This window comes from Tamandua tetradactyla, chromosome X, assembly GCF_023851605.1.
Source record: "Tamandua tetradactyla isolate mTamTet1 chromosome X, mTamTet1.pri, whole genome shotgun sequence".
In the NCBI taxonomy this organism is placed as follows: domain Eukaryota; kingdom Metazoa; phylum Chordata; class Mammalia; order Pilosa; family Myrmecophagidae; genus Tamandua; species Tamandua tetradactyla.
In genome coordinates, this window is record NC_135353.1 from 97,944,432 (window position 1) to 97,961,595 (window position 17,164).

General features: G+C 36.8%; 1 pseudogene; it reads left to right on the top strand.

The window, feature by feature from the left end:
- The first annotated feature begins 594 nt into the window (after positions 1–594).
- Positions 595–1,953, top strand: LOC143670549 (testis development-related protein pseudogene; annotated as a pseudogene).
- The last annotated feature ends 15,211 nt before the right edge of the window (positions 1,954–17,164 follow it).

The following is a 17,164-nucleotide window of genomic DNA, read 5'->3' on the forward strand; positions in this document are numbered from 1 at the left end:
GGTGCCAACCGGTGGCAATACCTTTAAGGGCTTGTGTAATGTTCTCCAGGAAGCTGTATATGCTCTGAATCAGCATCTGCTGTATGGCGCTGTTTCTCCCATAGCCAGGATCCATGGGTCCAGGAACCAAGGTGGGGAAATGGGAGCGGCACCATATGCTATTATCCCTAGTGATCCTCTAGGAAAATTTTTGCTTCCTTTCCCTGCGACCCTGAGCTCTGCTGATCTACAGGTTTTAGTTCCAAAAGAGGGAGTGTTTCCTCCAGGAGAAATAACAATGATTCCATTGAACTGGAAGTTAAGACTGCCACCTGGTCACTTTGTGCTACTTATACTACTGGATCAACAAGTCAAGAGGGGGATTACATATAGTCTGGGATGATTGACCCTATCAGGGGGAAATAGGACTGCCACTACACAATGGAGGTAAAGAAGAGTTTTCTTGGAATATAGGAGATCCCCTAAGATGTCTTTTAGTAGTACCATGCCCTGTGATTAAAATCAATGGAAAACTGCAACAACCCAATCCAGGCAGGACTACCAATGGCTCTGTAACTTCAAGACTGAAGGTTTGGTCTCTGGGAGCTAACATGGCTGAGCCCACCGGCCGGCGGCAGAGGCAGCAGTTAGCACTGGGGGCAGTTGGGGTAGCGGCGGGCGGCGGGGGCCGAGCGCAGGAGTCGTAAACCCCGAGCATCCACCCGTTCGCCAGCGCCCTGCGGAGGAGAGGGGAGAAGACAGACCCCAACGCCCGGAGACCCCGCCCCGGAACATGTGGAAGCTGAGCAAGAGCAAAGTGCTTCTGGACGACTCCCGCGAGGAGGAGGACGGCCTGCGGGAGGGGAGGCCGCCGCCGCCGCGCAGGTTCAGGGAGCAAGTTTCCGAGGTTGGAAGGAAGTGACTTCTCTGTTTAATAAGGATGATGAACAGCATCTACTTGAAGGATGTAAATCTCCCAAGTCGAAAGGAACTAACTTACGATTGAAGGAAGAGTTGAAGACAGAGAAGAAATCTGGATTTTGGGACAATTTGGTTTTAAAACAGAATATACAGTCTAAAAAACCAGATGAGATTGAAGGTTGGGAGCCTCCAAAAATTGCTCTTGAAGATGTAGCAGCTGAATCAAGTGACACCTTGAGTGACCCTATGTCCTGGCCAGCCTGGGAAGATGATACTAAAGGCTCTACTAAATATACTACCCTGGCCAGCTCAGGTAACAGCTCCAAGTGGAGTATCAAATCAGCTGGAAAGTTGGTCAGTATTAGACGACAAAGCAAAGGTAATCTTACAGATAACTGGGAAGAATTAGAATGATTGTATAAAAGGAAAGCCTTCAGAAAAGAAAAAATCCACACTTTCCATTATTTTCAAACCAATATTGGCCTAGTAACGCACCTTTGTATTTCATTTTATGAAGATTCTTTGAGTTTGCTGGTATCATAGTATTTTTTTATTAGTATATCATTGAGTTGTTTAGTCTGTTTTCCATATTAAAAAAGAATAGATAATCTTATTTTGTGCCTCTGTTTCACATTTGGAATTTTATTTTCATATGTTAATTCATATGCTTTGAATTTTGAAATTCTCAAATATACTGTGACTTTTCAGTGAATATATACAAGGGTTGTACGTTTGATTGCCTTATTGTTCTACTTACAATCTGTGTTTTGCTGAAACTGGGATGTGAATTTTTGATGCTGTCCCCTAGGATATCAGGTATGATTTGCAGTTTACCACAAAACTATTTTCATGTCATCTTTAGTTTGTAGTTCTGTTTCAGAATACATACTTTATTCTTGCATTCAACATATATGTACAGTCTGTGAAACACAAGAATGTAGCAGTTGTGTAGTTCTTTTCTGTTGCCAGAAAATTGCAATCCAGGTGGCAAAAGGAATCTTCCAAATGTCAAATCTGTATCAAATTAAAATGTCTTATTATTAAAGTAAATAATATGTGAAAAATTAAATAATGGAGTAGTAAAGATTATATTTGAGTATATAGTCAGTTTTAAAATGCACATTTCCTATTGCCTTAGAGAAGCATACCTTCTAGCGTGCACATTGTATAGGTATTGGTGGTTTTGAGATTTTACTTTTACTTCTCCTGAACTTTTAAATATTGATTGATCTTTATTTCTTCTAAAAATGTATTCTCTTTTTTGGTTACAGATTAAAGAATGCTATAAAATATAGATAAATGTTAGTAACTTAATGCTCTTAATTTTGTTTGAAAAGCATTAACTTTCTTACTATAGAATTCAAACTGTATGTAAAATACTGGAAGTGCCTCTTTTCTATTTTACCCAGGATGGTGGTTTTTCAAAGTGAAATATTACTGTGATTGATGTTATATGTGTAGGAAATTGTTTATTTCCCTCCATAGAATAATTCATGGTTAATTTGAGAATATCACTGTGGAACTGTTTCTCTCTCTCTTTCATACAGATTAAAACTGTCTGTAGATTTACTAATTGTCTTTGAAATTGGGATCCTATATATCAGGTATACAAGTAATGTGTCTCTAGCAATAAGGCTCTTATCAAGCAGGTGGTGCAAATATCTGCCTTAGGTAAAAGTGATTTGAAAGAAGAGGTGTGTGTGTGTTTGTGTATATATATATATATGTTTCTTGTTGTTAAAAACAAAACAAAATGCCTCCAGTTGCACTATGCTTTCCCCTCACATAAAAAAACAAAACCAAACAGAACACACAGTCCTTAGATTGTTGATTGTGCACCTTTGTGTTGTTTCATTTAAGTAACTATTCCATTTAGCATTCCTTTGGAATATCTGAACATGACTGGTGGCAAAACACGTTGTAGTACAACATAGTATATAAGTAAATGAATATATATATTTTTAATAGAACAAAAAGTTTACTTGACAAAGCCTTGAAAGAGGGGAATGTTTTAAAGTGGTTTTAAAATACCAGTTCCAGTTTTTGTTAGAACCTGGAAATTGTGGAGAGTTTCTTTGTTTCATAATGTAGAGAAAAGCTTATTCTTTTTAAGATAATAGCTGAGTTGAAAAATTTGAAGTTTCCTCAGGTAAATAGTTTGATATACAGATTAACCCTTAGTCTCCTAAAGAAATGCTTGTATGATTGTACAGACATGTAGCATTTCATGATTTATACAAATATTTTTAAGCAGGAACTGGGTTACAATTGTCTTTGGCTAATACTGTCTTGAGGCACAGGAAAGTAAATGATGTATTTGAGACTCTGGAAATTTATTACTATGTGAGGAGGCTGGGAATGACATTTCCTTCACTCTTTTGGAAGTTCTGTAGTACTGTGACCAGCAAGTTTGTTATGCCTCATGTTGTTAAGTGCCTGTAATTCACCCTGGTAATATATTTGTGATGGTCATTTGGCAAAACAGTCCTTTTTAATAATGTTTCCCAAAATTTGAAGGCAAAGGCAAATTAGGATTGGAATATGAGCTGTAAATCAAATTTTTATCTATAGAGATCTATTAATATAAAAATAAATTTTTTTCTTCTGTTGTATCTGATTAAATTAGAATGACTATGTTTGTGATTGTTAATATAAATATTTATGGTGTGCTTAGGGAACAAAGTATTTTTTTCTTGAGAGAAGAACTTACCAAAGCTTTATTTTCGCAGGTTAATAAGAAAATGAGGTTTTGATTTGGGAGTATTTGCTTGAATTCTGTAAACACACAAGGTCATTCAGTGTGTGAAGAGAGTTGTCTGTACTCTTTATACTGTTGTTTTATTATTTCTTTTTAATAGAAAAGTGTTTAGCTTCAAAGAAAATAGGATCATTCTTAATGCTGAGGTTTTTTTAAATAAAAATATTGTTAATATTGTTTTTATCCTCTTTCATTATTAGTTTGCATGATTATTGGCATCTACTTAAATATAAATCCTGATACGGCTTTAACTAATCACTTAGAGCTAATGATACTTTCCTTGAGATTTTAAACCTTATTTTAAAATGCGAACAATATATGTATACTTTTTCATGAAATAAATGAGCAAATTCAGCTTAAAAAAAAAAAAGAATGAAGGTTTGGGTCACCTCACTAGGTAAAGAACCACGGCCAGCTGAAGTGCTTGCTGAGGGTAAAAGGAGCATGGAATGGGTAGTGAAAGAAGGTAGTGATAAATATGAACATCGACCACATGATCAGTTACAGAAATGAGAACTGTAATGCTATTTTGTTCATGTTATCCTATCTAAGCTGTAAGATATCAAGTTTAAGAATGAATATTACCCAAGGACTTGCAGCCTATTCTGGAGAGATTTTATGTGTTTCAAGTTATATGCAGGAATGTTGAGTATTGTTAGGTGAAAGAAAAAATGTGTGTTTTATTTTTTACTATTTAGAAATTGCATATGGTTTAAGGTGGTATGTATAGCTGCCAGGTTGACAAGGGATGGACTGTCATGTTCAGGTTCATGTGTCAACTTGACCAGTTAGTAGTACCTGTTTGTCTGGCTGGGCAAGTGCTGGCCTGTCTCTTGGGATGAGGACATTTCATAGAATTAAATCATGATCATGTCAGCTGCATCCACAGCTGATTCCATTTGTAATCAGCCAAAGGGGAGTGTCTTCTGTAATGAGTGATGCTTAATCTAATTGCAGAAGAGAAAGGCTTTCTTCCTGCTTCAGCTGGTAAGCCTCTACTGTGGAGTTCGTCCAGACCTTCCATCAGAATCGTCAGCTTCACAGCCTACCCTCCGGAATTTGGACTCTGCATTCCCGTGGTCACATGAGACAATTTTATAGATTTTATATTTGTGAGTGTTCTGTTGATTCTGTTTCTCTAGAGAACCCTAACTAATACATGGCTTCTTAATCAATTTCCAAATTTGAGACAGTTTACAGACCCAGAACCCCTTGAATGAAAGGGCAAGCCAGATCCCTTTGGGAGAGAACCATGTTACACTGTCAGAAATTTATTCTGTTAATCTCCCTCAAAGCCTTCCCCAAGGACACCGACGGCCTTCTACCAGGGTAACTGTGCATTGGGGAAAAGGAAGTGATCAGATGTTTTGGGGATTATTAGACACTGGTTCAGAAATGACATTAATTCCAGGGGACCAAAAACGTCACTTTGGTCCACCAGTCAGAGTGGGGACCTGAAAAAGAGGAGGCTCTGCAACAGGTCCAGGCTGCTGTAGAAGCTTCTCTGCTGCTTGGGCTGTATGATTCAGCAGATCCAATGGTGCTGGAAGTGTCAGTGGCAAATAGAGATGCTGTTTGGAGCCTTTGGCAGGCCCCTACAGGAGAATCACAACGCAGACCCTGGGATTTTGGAGGAAAATCTTACCATCTGCTGTTTTGCTCATGCTGTACTATTCAAGTTTAAGATATTACGTTTAAGAATGAATATTACCCAAGGACTTGCAGCCTATTCTGGAGAGATTTAATGTGTTTCCAGTTACAGCAGGACAGTTGAGTACTGATAGATGAAAGGAAAAAATGTGTGTTTTATTGTTTTTATTTAGAAATTATGTATGGTTTAAAGTGAAATGTATAGCTGTCAAGTTGACAAGGGGTGGACTGTCATGGTCAGGTTCCTGTGTTAACTTGACCAAGTGGTGGTACCTGTTTGTCTGGTTAGGCAAGTGCTGGCCTGTCTGTTGCGATGAGGACATTTCATAGAATTAAATAATGATCTCATTAGCTACATCCACAGCTGATTCTATTTGCAATCAGCCAAGGGGAATGTCTTCTGCAATGAGTGATGCTTAATCTAATCACTGGAAGCATTTTAAGGAAGATTTGGAAGAGACAGACCCTCTTCCTGCCTCTCCTGTGAAGTTCACCCAGACCCTTCATCAGAATCATTGGCTTCACAGCCTTCCCTGTGGATTTTGGACTCTGCATTCCCACAGTCATGTGAGACACTTTTATAAATTTTATATTTGTGAGTGTTCCTTGTTGATTCTGTTTCTCTAGAGAACTCTAACTAATACACTAGGTTGCAATTAAATCCATTGCAACACTCTTAAAATCTTTCTGCCATCTCTTCACCATAAGCCCCTGAGCATGAGAACAGGAGGAGGAGGTTTGTAACCTGTACTATTGAGAAATGAGGCTACAGTTATAATAGTAACAAGATAGACAAATCATAAACATTATCAGTATGCTGATAAGAAAAGGTTAACTCTAATACAAGGGTATGTGAGTGAACTAAGAGAAAAAAGGAATTTATAAATTTTAACTTCTGGTTATGGTTTATAAAATCTGTAAACATGCTAAGGTATCAGTGACATCTCCATGTTTCTCAGTTACATAAAAGCAACAAACTCAGTGCTAATCATGACATAGGTTCTGCCTTGGGCAGCAGTAAGTGTATTTAAAGCCATGCAATTTTTCAAAATCACTTTTATTATACATATAGTTAGTGGGTAGAACTCTGTTTCCTTTTAGAATGTCTTTATTGAAGATGAAGTTCTGACCTGTACTGACTGCAAGCCCTTTTACAGAGTGGTAAAGTAAAACAATGTGACTGATAGGGAAAGTTCTGTGGCACATAACTTTTTAAAAATAATTAAAACCATGACTAAAAGCACTATATTGTTGTCTAATATTATGTAGATTAGTGACCACATTTCTTTTAATTTCTATAACAGTTTCTAAACATTTCTTATGCAACTTATAACATGCCAAACGAACTAAAGTTTCTAGCATATTTCTTTTACAAAGTGAAAGAATAAATCTTCTGTGATTATTTGGAATAAAAAGGTATCTTTTAGAGTCTGACCTTGACAAAGAAACATGCTAAATGTTTTCAGATTTGAAACAATGTTTGGTTCCTTATTTAACTAAAGTTAAGGAAAAGACCTAGCTTTTTTTAAAGCAAGAAGACTTGAAATTTTTAAACAGCCAACGACATGATAAAGTGAATATACAGTAAAGAAATTATTCTGATAAAACACAGACCTTCCGCTTTTTATACTGATTATTCTGAAAGAAAACTTTTATAATCTCTTATTAAAATCAGGCTAATAGTCCAAAGAAAGTCTGTTACTTTAAAACAGAGAAAACTAAATTTTAGTTTGTGCATTAGTTTGTTAGAGCTGCCAGCATGCCGTGTGCTAGAAATGGAATGGCTTTTAAAAAGAAAATTTATTAAGTTGCACACTTATAGTTCTAAGGCTATAAAAACATCCAAACTAAGGAATCCAAAGAAAGAGACCATGGCACAAGAAAGGCTGATGTGTCCAGAACACCTCTGCCAGCTGGGAAGGCATGTGGCTGGTGTCTGCTTGAAGTCTTTGCCTTCTGGTTTCAAACAGTTTCCCCAAGGCATTTTCTTTCTTCATCCCCAAATGTCTGGACCTCGTGTTGGTTCTGTTGATTCTGTAGGCTATGAAACTTTTTCCAAAATGGCTCCCTCTTAAAGGGCTCCAGTAAGTGCACCACCTTAAATTGGTGGAGACACATCTCCAGGGAAACCACCTTATCCAAGGGTCCACACACAATTGGGTGTGTCACATCTCCATGGAAACAACTTAATAAAAAAGATCCCACCCAACAATATTGAATTAAGATTAAAGAACAGGATTTTCTGGGGTACACAACAGTTTCAAACCAGCACAGTTTGCATCAATATATTACTTGATAGTAAGGCTTTAAGAAACTTTATAGACTCATTAAATATTACCCAACTTTGACCACAAAAAATAATTTTCTGTATCTTTCTATATCTATTTAGGTTTTGCCATATATTTTCTTCTATCTTATTCTATAATAACCAATAATTTAAGACAAAATTCTTTTCCTTTTCCTTTAATAAAAACACATCCTGTACACTTAAGTTACCAAAATAATTCTGGAAGGTATTTTCAAGAAAACATTGTACAACATAAAATTACTACTAAAATCAAACTTTTCAGAAAAATGCTAAATGCTGAAAAAACTTCAGTCAATGCATTTTAAAAATATTTTTATTGTAAACAGCAAACAAACATACAAACATTCTTGACATATAAGCATTCTATACATGGTGTACAATCAGTGACTTACAATATCATCACATAGTTGTGTATCCATCACCATGATATTTTTTCAAACATTTGCCTCTCTCCAAAAAAAGAAATTAAAAAGAAAGGACTCATACATGCCATACCCCTTACCCCTCCCTCTCATTGGCCACTAATATTTCAATCTACTCAATTTATTTTAACCATTGTTTCCCCTATTATTTGTTTATTTCTTATCAAAATTTTTTACTCATCTGTCCATGCCATACATAAAAGGAGCATCAGATACAAGGTTTTCATAATCACACAGTCACATTGTAAAAGCTATATCATTATACAATCATCTTCAAGAAACAAGGCTACTGGAACACAGCTCTACAGTTCAGGTACTTCCCTCCATCCGGTTTAATGCACCATAAACTAAAAAGGGGCTATCTATATAATGCATAAGACTAACGTCCAGGATAACCTCTTGACTCTGTTTGAAATTTCTCAGCCATTTACACTTTATTTTGTCTCATTTCTGTCTCCCCTTTTTCAGTGAAGAAGGTTTTCTCAATCCCTTGATGCTGAGTCCCAGCTCATTCTAGGATTTCTGTTCCATGTTGGCAGGGAGATTTACACCCCTGGGAGTTATGTTCCATGTAGAGGGGGAAGGGTAGTGAGTACACTTGCCATGTCAGCTTAAAGACAGACAGCCCACATCTGAGCAACAAAAGAGATTCTCTGGGGGTGAATGTTCAGCCTAACTTTAAGTAGGCTTAACCTGTCCTTTGCAGCATTAAGTTTCATAGGTGCAAACCCCAAGATTGAGGGCTCAGTCTATTGCTTTGGTTGTCCACACTGCTTGCAAGAATATCAGGAATTCTCCAAATGAGGAAGTTGAAATTTTCCCCCTTTCTTACCATTCCACCAAGGGGACTTTGCAAATGCTTTTTATTCACTGTTCAAATCACTCTGGGATTTATCAGTACATTACATTAACCTGGACAAACCAACAAAATCTCATGTCCTAAGTCAAGGTTCCATGTACTTATAGTGTTCAATTAAACTGACCATTCAGGTTAAATTAGGAAATGCTAGTCAAAATATAAATTTTGCACCAAATAAACATTTCTCTCTTTAGTCTCATGCAGAAGTTGAAGTTTTAAAATGTGAATGACCATCTGTTTTCAACACCCTACAACACTGACATTCCTTTGTTTTTCCTCATGCGAAAACAATTTTAAATTTGTACATTTAGTCACTATCTTGGTACACTCTTGGCATTCCTAAATTGTACCATCTCAGTCTTTATCGTCTATCTTTACTACTGATTCATACATACTCCCAGCGACTCTCCCTCTATCATACACACATTCAGCTTCATTCAGTTTACTTATGTTATCGTGCTATAATCACGTAGTATTCTGGTATCCATTTCTGACTTTTTACAAATCAGTCCTGTTGCACAATCTGTATTCTTTCAACACCAATTGCCCAATCTCTATCCTATTTCTATCTCCTGATAACCTGTGTTCTTATCTTCAGTTCTGAAGTTCATTCATTAGTGTTAGATCATTATCAGTGAGATCATACAGTATTTGTCCTTCCCTCAGCGTAATGTCTTCAAGTTCCATCCAGGTTGTTACATGCTTCATTACTTTATTCTGTTTTACAGCTGCATTATATTCCATTATATGTACATACCACAGCTTGTTTAGCCATTCATCTGTTAATGACATTTGGGCCATTTCCATCTCTTGGTGATTATAAATAATGCCTTCATAAACATAGGTGAGCAAATGTTCATTTGTGTCCTTGACCTCATGTCCTCTGAATAGATACCCAGAAATGGGATTGCTGGATCATATGGAAAGTCTGTACTTAGCTTCCTGAGGAACCACCAAAGCACTTTCCACAGTGGTTATACCATCCACCAACAGTGGATAAGTGTGCCTCTTTCTCCACTTCCTCAGTAGCACTTATCATTTTCTGTTTGTTTGAGAGTGGTCATTCTGGTGGGTTTTGAGATGATATCTCGTTGTGGTTTTGATTTGCATTTCCCTGATAGCCAGTGAAGTTGAGCATCTTTTCATGTACCTTTTAGCCATTTGTATTTCCTCTGCTAAGAAATGTCTGTTCATGTCTTTTGCCCATTTTTTAATTGGGTGGTGTTCTAGTTTGCTAGCTGGTGGAATGCAATATACCAGAAATGGAATGGCTGTTAAAATGGGGAATTTAATATGTTACAAGTTAACAGTTCTAAGGCCATGAAAATGTCCCAATTAAAGCAAGTCTATATAAATATAGATATCCAATCTAAGGCATCCAGGGACAGATACCTTGATTCAAGAAAGCCAATGAAGTTCAGGGTTTCTCTCTCAAGTGAAAAGCATGTGGCAAACATTGTCTGGGTTTCTCTTTATCTGGAAACGCACATGGTGAACATGTCCAGGGTTTCTCTCTCATCTGGGAAGATACATGGTGAACACACCAGCATCTGCTGGCTTTCTCTCCAGTTCCCTGGGGGGCATTTTCCATCTTCACCTGCAAAAGTCACTGGCTGGTGGACTCTCTGCTTTGTGATTCTGTGGCATTCTCTTTGTTCTCCCATTGTTCTCCTGTCATTCACCTCATTCTCCCATTATTCTCTCAGAATCTCCAAATGTCACTGACTGGTGGGCTCTGTGTTTCTCTCAGTTTTGTAGCTCTGCTTGGCTCTGCTGTGTCTTTCTCATCATTCTCAAAAGGCATTCTCTCCAAAAATGTCTCCTCTTTTATAGGATTCCAGTAAAGTAATCAAGACCCACCTGGAATGGGTGGAGACATATCTCCACGTAATCAACTTTAATACCTGCACTCAATTGAGTCACATCTCCATCAAGATAATCTAATTAAACTTTCTAACATACAGTACTGAATAGGGATTAGAAAAAATGGCTGTCTTTACAAAATGGGATTAGGATTAAAACATGGCTTTTCTAGGGTACATAAATCCTTTCAAACAAGTAAGATTGTTTGTCTTTTTGTTAATGAGTTGAAAATCTCCAGTTATTAAACACTTATCTGATATGTGGTTTCCAACTATTGTCTCCCATTATATAGGCTGCCTTTTTACTTTCTTGACAAAGTTCTTTGATGCACAAAGTGTTTAATTTTGATACATTCCCATTTATCTATTTATTTCTTCAATGCTCATGCTTTGGGTGTAAGATCTAAGAAACTGCCTCCAATTACAACTTTTATAAGATATTTCCCTACATTTTCTTCTAAAAGTTTTATGGTCTTAGCTCTAGTGTTTAGTTCTTTGATCCACTTTATGTTAATTTTTGTTAAAGATGTGTGATATGATCCTCATTCATTCTTTTGCATATGGATATCCAGTTCTCTAAGTACCATTTATTGAAAAGACTACTCTGTCCCAGGTGAGTTGACTTGACTGCCTTATCAAAGATGAATTGACCATAAAAGAGAGGGTCTATATCTAAACACTATTCAATTCTGTTGATCAGTATTTCTATCTTTATGACAGTACCATGCCCTATTGACCACTGTAGCTTCATAATATGCCTTAAAGTCAGATAGTGCAAGTCCTCTGACTTCATTTTTCTTTCTCAAGATACTTTTAGCTATTCAGGGTACCCTGTCCTTCCAAATAAATTTGATTATTGATTTTTCTATTTCTTAAAATTAAATTTTTGGGATGTTAATTGATTTTCCATTGAATCTATAAATCAACTTAGGTAAAATTGACAACTGAACTATATTTAGTCTTCCAATCCATGAACATGGTATACACTTCCATTTATTTAGGTCTTCTGAGAATTCTTTTAGCAATTTCTTGTAGTTTTCGGTGTACAAATCTTTTGAATCCTTGATTAAACTTACTCCTAAATATTTTATTCTTCTGGTTACAGTTGTAAATGGATATTTTTTCCTGATTTCCTCCTCAGATTGTTCATTATGAGTGTATAGAAACACTACTGATTTTTGAGTGTTGATCTTGTACCACCAATTTGCTGCACTGATTTCTTAGCTCTAGTAGTTCTGCTGTGGATTTTGAGGGAGGTTTTGACATATGGTATCATATCATCTGCAAACAGTGAGAATTTTACTTCTTCCTTTCCAATTTGGATGCCTTGTATTTCCTTTTCTTGTCTAATTGTTCTGGCTAGAACTTGCAACACAATGTTGAACAACAACAGTGACAGCGGACATCCTTGTCTTATTCCTGATCTCAGGGAGAAAACTTTCAGTCTTTCTGCATTTAGGATGATGTTAGCTGTGGGTTTTTCATATATTCCCTTTATCATGTTGAGGAAGTTCTCTTCTATTTCTATTCTTTGAAGCGTTTTAATCAAGAAATTATGCTGGATTTTGTCAAATGCCTTTTCTGCATCAATTGAGATCATGTATTTTCCTCTTTGATTTGTTGATATGATGTATTACACTAATTGATTTTCTTATGTTGAACCATCCTTACATACCTGAAATAAATCCCACTTCATCATGGTGTATAATTCTTTTAATATGCTGCTGAATTTGATTTGCAAGAATTTTGTTGAGGATTTTTGCATCTATATTCATTAGAGAAATTGGCCTGTAATTTTCTTTTCTTGTACTATCTTTGTCTGGCTTTGGTATGAGGGTGATATTGACTTCATAGAATGAGTTAGGGAGCCTTCCCTTCCCTTCAATTTTTTTGAAGAGTTTGAGCAAAATTGGCACTAATTCTTTCTTGAATGCTTTGTAGAATTCACATGTGAAACCATCTGGTCTCGGACTTTTCATTTTTGGGAGCTTCTTGATCACTGAGTCTTTACTTGTGACTGGTTTGTTAAGGTCGTCTACTTCTTCTCGAGTCAATGCTGGTTGTTCATGTCTTTCTAGGAAGTTGTCCATGTCATCTACATTGTCTAGTTTAGTAGTATAAAGTTGTTCATAATATCCTCTCATTACCTCCTTCATTTCTGTGGGATCAGTGGTTATGTCTCCTCTTCTATTTCTGATTGTATTTATTTGCATCCTCTCTCTTTTTCTTTTGGTCAACCTTGCAAGGGTACATCAATGGTATTGATTTTCTCAAAGAACCAACTTCTGGTTTCGTTCATTTTCTCAACTGTTTTCATATTCTCAATTTCATTTATTTCTGCTCTAGTCTTCCTTATTTCTTTCCTTTTGCTTGCCTTGGGGTTAGTTTGCTGTTCTTTCTCTAGTTCTTCCAAGTGAACAGTTAATTCTTGATTTTTGCTCTTTCTTCTTTTTTGATATAGGCATTTAAGGCAATGAATTTCCCTCTTGGCACTGTCTTTGCTGCATCCCATAATTTTTAAAAAGTTTTTTTTGGCATGGGCAGGTTCCAGAAATCAAACACAGGTCTCCAGAATGGCAGGTGAAAATTCTGCCACTGAGTCACCATTGTCCACCCTGCATTGCATAAATTTTGCTATGTTATGTTTCATTTTCATTTGCCTCAATATATTTACTGATTTCACTTGTAATTTCTTCCTTGACCCACTGGTTATTTAAGAGTGTGTTGTTGAGCTTCCACATGTTTGTGAATTTTCTGGCCCTCTGCCTATTATTGATTTCCAACTTCATTCCTTTATTAACTGAGAAAGGGTTTTGCATGATTTCGATCTTTTTAAATTTATTAAGACTTGTTTTGTGACCCAGCATATGGTTTATCTTTGAGAATGACCCATGAACACTTGAGAAAATGATGTATCCTACTGTTGTGGGGTGTATTGTTCTATATATGTCTGTTAAATCCAGTTTGTTTATTGTATTATTCAAATTCTGTTTCTTTATTAATCTTCTGTCGAGATGTTCTGTCCATTGATGAGAGTGGGGAACTGAAGTCTCCAAGTACTATGGTAGAGTTGTCTATTTGTCTTTTCAGCATTTGCCTCATGTATTATGGAGCACTCTGGCTTGGTGAATAAATATTTCTGATTGCTATATCTTCTTCTTGAATCATTCTTCTTATTAATACATAGTGTTCTTCTTTGTCTCTTTTAATTGGTTTACATTTGAAATCTAATTTGTTGGATATTAGTATAGCTACCCCTGCTCTTTTCTGACTGTTGTAAGCATGAAATATCATTTCCCAACCTTTCACTTTCAACCTATGTTTATCCTTGGGTCGAAAATGAGTCTCCTCTAGACAGCATATTGATGGCTCCAGCTTTTAATCCATTCTGCCAGTCTATGTCTTTTCACTGGGGAGCTTAATGCATTAAAAATTTAGTGTTATTACTGTTAAGGCAGTACTTCTACCATTTTGCCTTTTGGATTTTATATGTCATATCTAAATTTTTTTCTTTTTTTACCTTTGCTGATAGTCTTCATATCTACACTCTTTTCCACACCTCTCTCTCCTCTTTTCCTATCTGCCTCTAGTGTTCCCTTTAGTATTTCTTGCAAAGCCTGTCTCTTGGTCACAAATTCTCTCAGTTATTGTTTGCCTGAAATTGTTTTAATTTCCCCCTCATTTTTGAAGGACAATTTTGCTGGATATAGGATTCTTCATGGACAGTTTTTCTCTTTTAGAATATTAAATATATCATACCACTGCCTTCTCACCTCTATGGTTACTGCTGAGAAGCCCACACAAAGTCTTATTATGCTTCCCTTGTATGTGATGGATTGCTTTTCTTTTGATGCTTTAAAAATTCTCTTTCTCCTTGACATCTGACATTCTTATTAGTAAGTATCTTGGAATACATCTATTTGGATCTATTCTGTTTGGGGTACACTGCATTTCTTGGATCTGTAATTTTATGTCCTTCGTAAGAGATGGGAAGTTTTCAATGATAATTTCCTCCATTAGTTTTTCTCCTCCTTTTTCCTTCTCTTCTCCTTCTGGGACACCCACAACATATATATTTGTGTGCTTTGTTCCAATTTAAATCCCTGAGACCCTGCTCTTATTTTTCTGTTCTTTTCCCTATATTTTCTTTTGCTAGTTGGATTTCAGATTTCCAGTTCTCCAGTTCACTAATCTTTTCTTCTGCCTCTTCAAATCTATCATAGTAAGATTCCATTATCTTTTCTATCTCTTCTACTGTGCCTTTCATTCCCATAAGTTCTGTAATTTGTTTTATCAGACTTTCAATTTCTAGTTTTTATTTGTCCATTGCCTTCTTTATATCCTCTCTCAACTTGTTGATTTGACTTTTTATGAGATTTTGCATGTCTGTTTGAACATCCTTAATTAGTTGTTTCAACTCCTGTATCTCATTTGAATTGTTGCTTTGTTCCCTTGACTGGGCCATTTCTTCAATTTTCATAGTATGACTTGTTTTTTTTGCTGGTGTCTAGGCATTTTATTTCCTTAATCAGTTTATTCTGGAGATTGTTTTCACTCTTTTACCTAGGATTGTCTTGCTAGATGGCTTTGTTCACTATCTGTTCTTTGATATTCAGTTTAGCTTATTCTAGGTTTTGTTTAATGGACCAGAATTTTTCAGTTCTTGTTTTACTATTTCTTGCTCTGCCTATATGGAGCCATTTTTTAGGTAGGGCTACTTAGATATTATAGATCCCAGTCAGATTTTCCCAGACTGGACTGGCCTTCTCTCAGGTGGAAAGAGTCACCTGCATCAGTTTTCCCTGAGAGTGAGACCCAGTAGGTTGACAGACTTTCCTATGAAGACTCTAGACTCTGTTTTTCCTATCCTGCCCAGTATGTGATGCTTGTCTGCCTGTGGTTTCCCACTAGCATAAAGTGCTGCAGTGCCTTTAAGTTCAGCAGACTCTGGTGGCATAGATGAGACATAGAAGAGGCTGGCTTTAATTGCTTCTGTTTTCCAGTCCCTGGTGTCTGAATTCCTTGAGGGAGGGATTCCACCTGGCAGGGCCTCACCCCTCTCCTGGGAAAGGCACAGCCTCCAGGGAATTAACTCCTTTCACCTGACCAGCCACTTTGTCTCACAGACAAGCTTAATTCCACCCTTGCCTGGGGCAATTGGAGTTCTATCTAATGAGCTGTTAGGTAGTAAAAACAAAGCAAAAAAAATCTTTTTCAGAGCAGGACCCCCATTTCTCAGGTTTGTTAATCAAGAGCTTAAGTTGGTATGTTGCTCTATGTATCTCCAGGCTCTATGTGCTCCCCCCTTTTAGGGTCCAGCCCTTTTCAAGTATTTTGTGCTGTCTGATCCTAAAAGCCTCTGTTTTGCCCCGGTCAGCCCTGCCCCCTCTGTGCCAGCACAAAAACTCCCAGTACCTTTAGCTTTTATTTGAGGTTTATTTGAGCAGGGGTTCTATTTTCATTGTCAAAAATTGTTAATTAATTCTGCAACTGGAGCTTGGCTGAGGTTAGTGTTCACTGTCAGTGAAGTCTGTTTCTTTTCCCTTTGGGGAACCAGAAGGCCATGCCCATGGGGGAGTAGCACCAGTCTCCATGGCTTGGGAGACTTACAGTTCTGTATGAGATCACAGCTGGTCCAACTTGCCAGACTGGCATATGCTCTGTGTCTGGTCACTGATGTGGCCTCTGCAGTTGTTTTGTACTGTTCCTGGCTATTTACTAGCTGCTCTGGAGGACAAACTAAATACCACACCTCACTAAGTCATCATCTTGGAATTCCTCCCCCTCTGCTCTGTCCAGTCAATGCATTCTTGAATCAGTAATATACAGTCTTCAATAAGAATTAATGGCATATGTAGGTATTACATTATCCCATAAAAAAACACAATGATTTAATTTCATGTGAATTTTTAAATCTATGAAAGTATTTTGCATTTACAGTTTTTTGTTTGTTTGTTGTTTTTGCATGGGCAGGCACTGGGAATCGAACCTGGGTCTCCAGCATGACAGGCGAGAATTCTGCCTGCTGAGCCACCATGGCCCACCCACTTTTACAGTTTTTTATAAAACAAAATTCACATTTTATTTATATTGAAATAAACTGTGCAAAATTGATTTTCTTCACCAAAAATAACAGCAATATTTTCTGTATTATTCCTATATAAACCACAAAACACTTATTTTTGTAGGCTTTCCAGATTTTGCTTATAAATCAAGGTGAGGCTATAGATAAAGTCATGGAAATAGAAAGAAAACAGACAAATCAATTATCAATATTCATGACCTCTGATTCTGTCTTGACCATGAAATAAAAGTGTTCAACACATACCTGCAAAAAAGCTTATGAGGATGTAGGCTCAACAAAGGAATGTAAACAGTAACAACCAGATGTGGAAAAAGGCATTC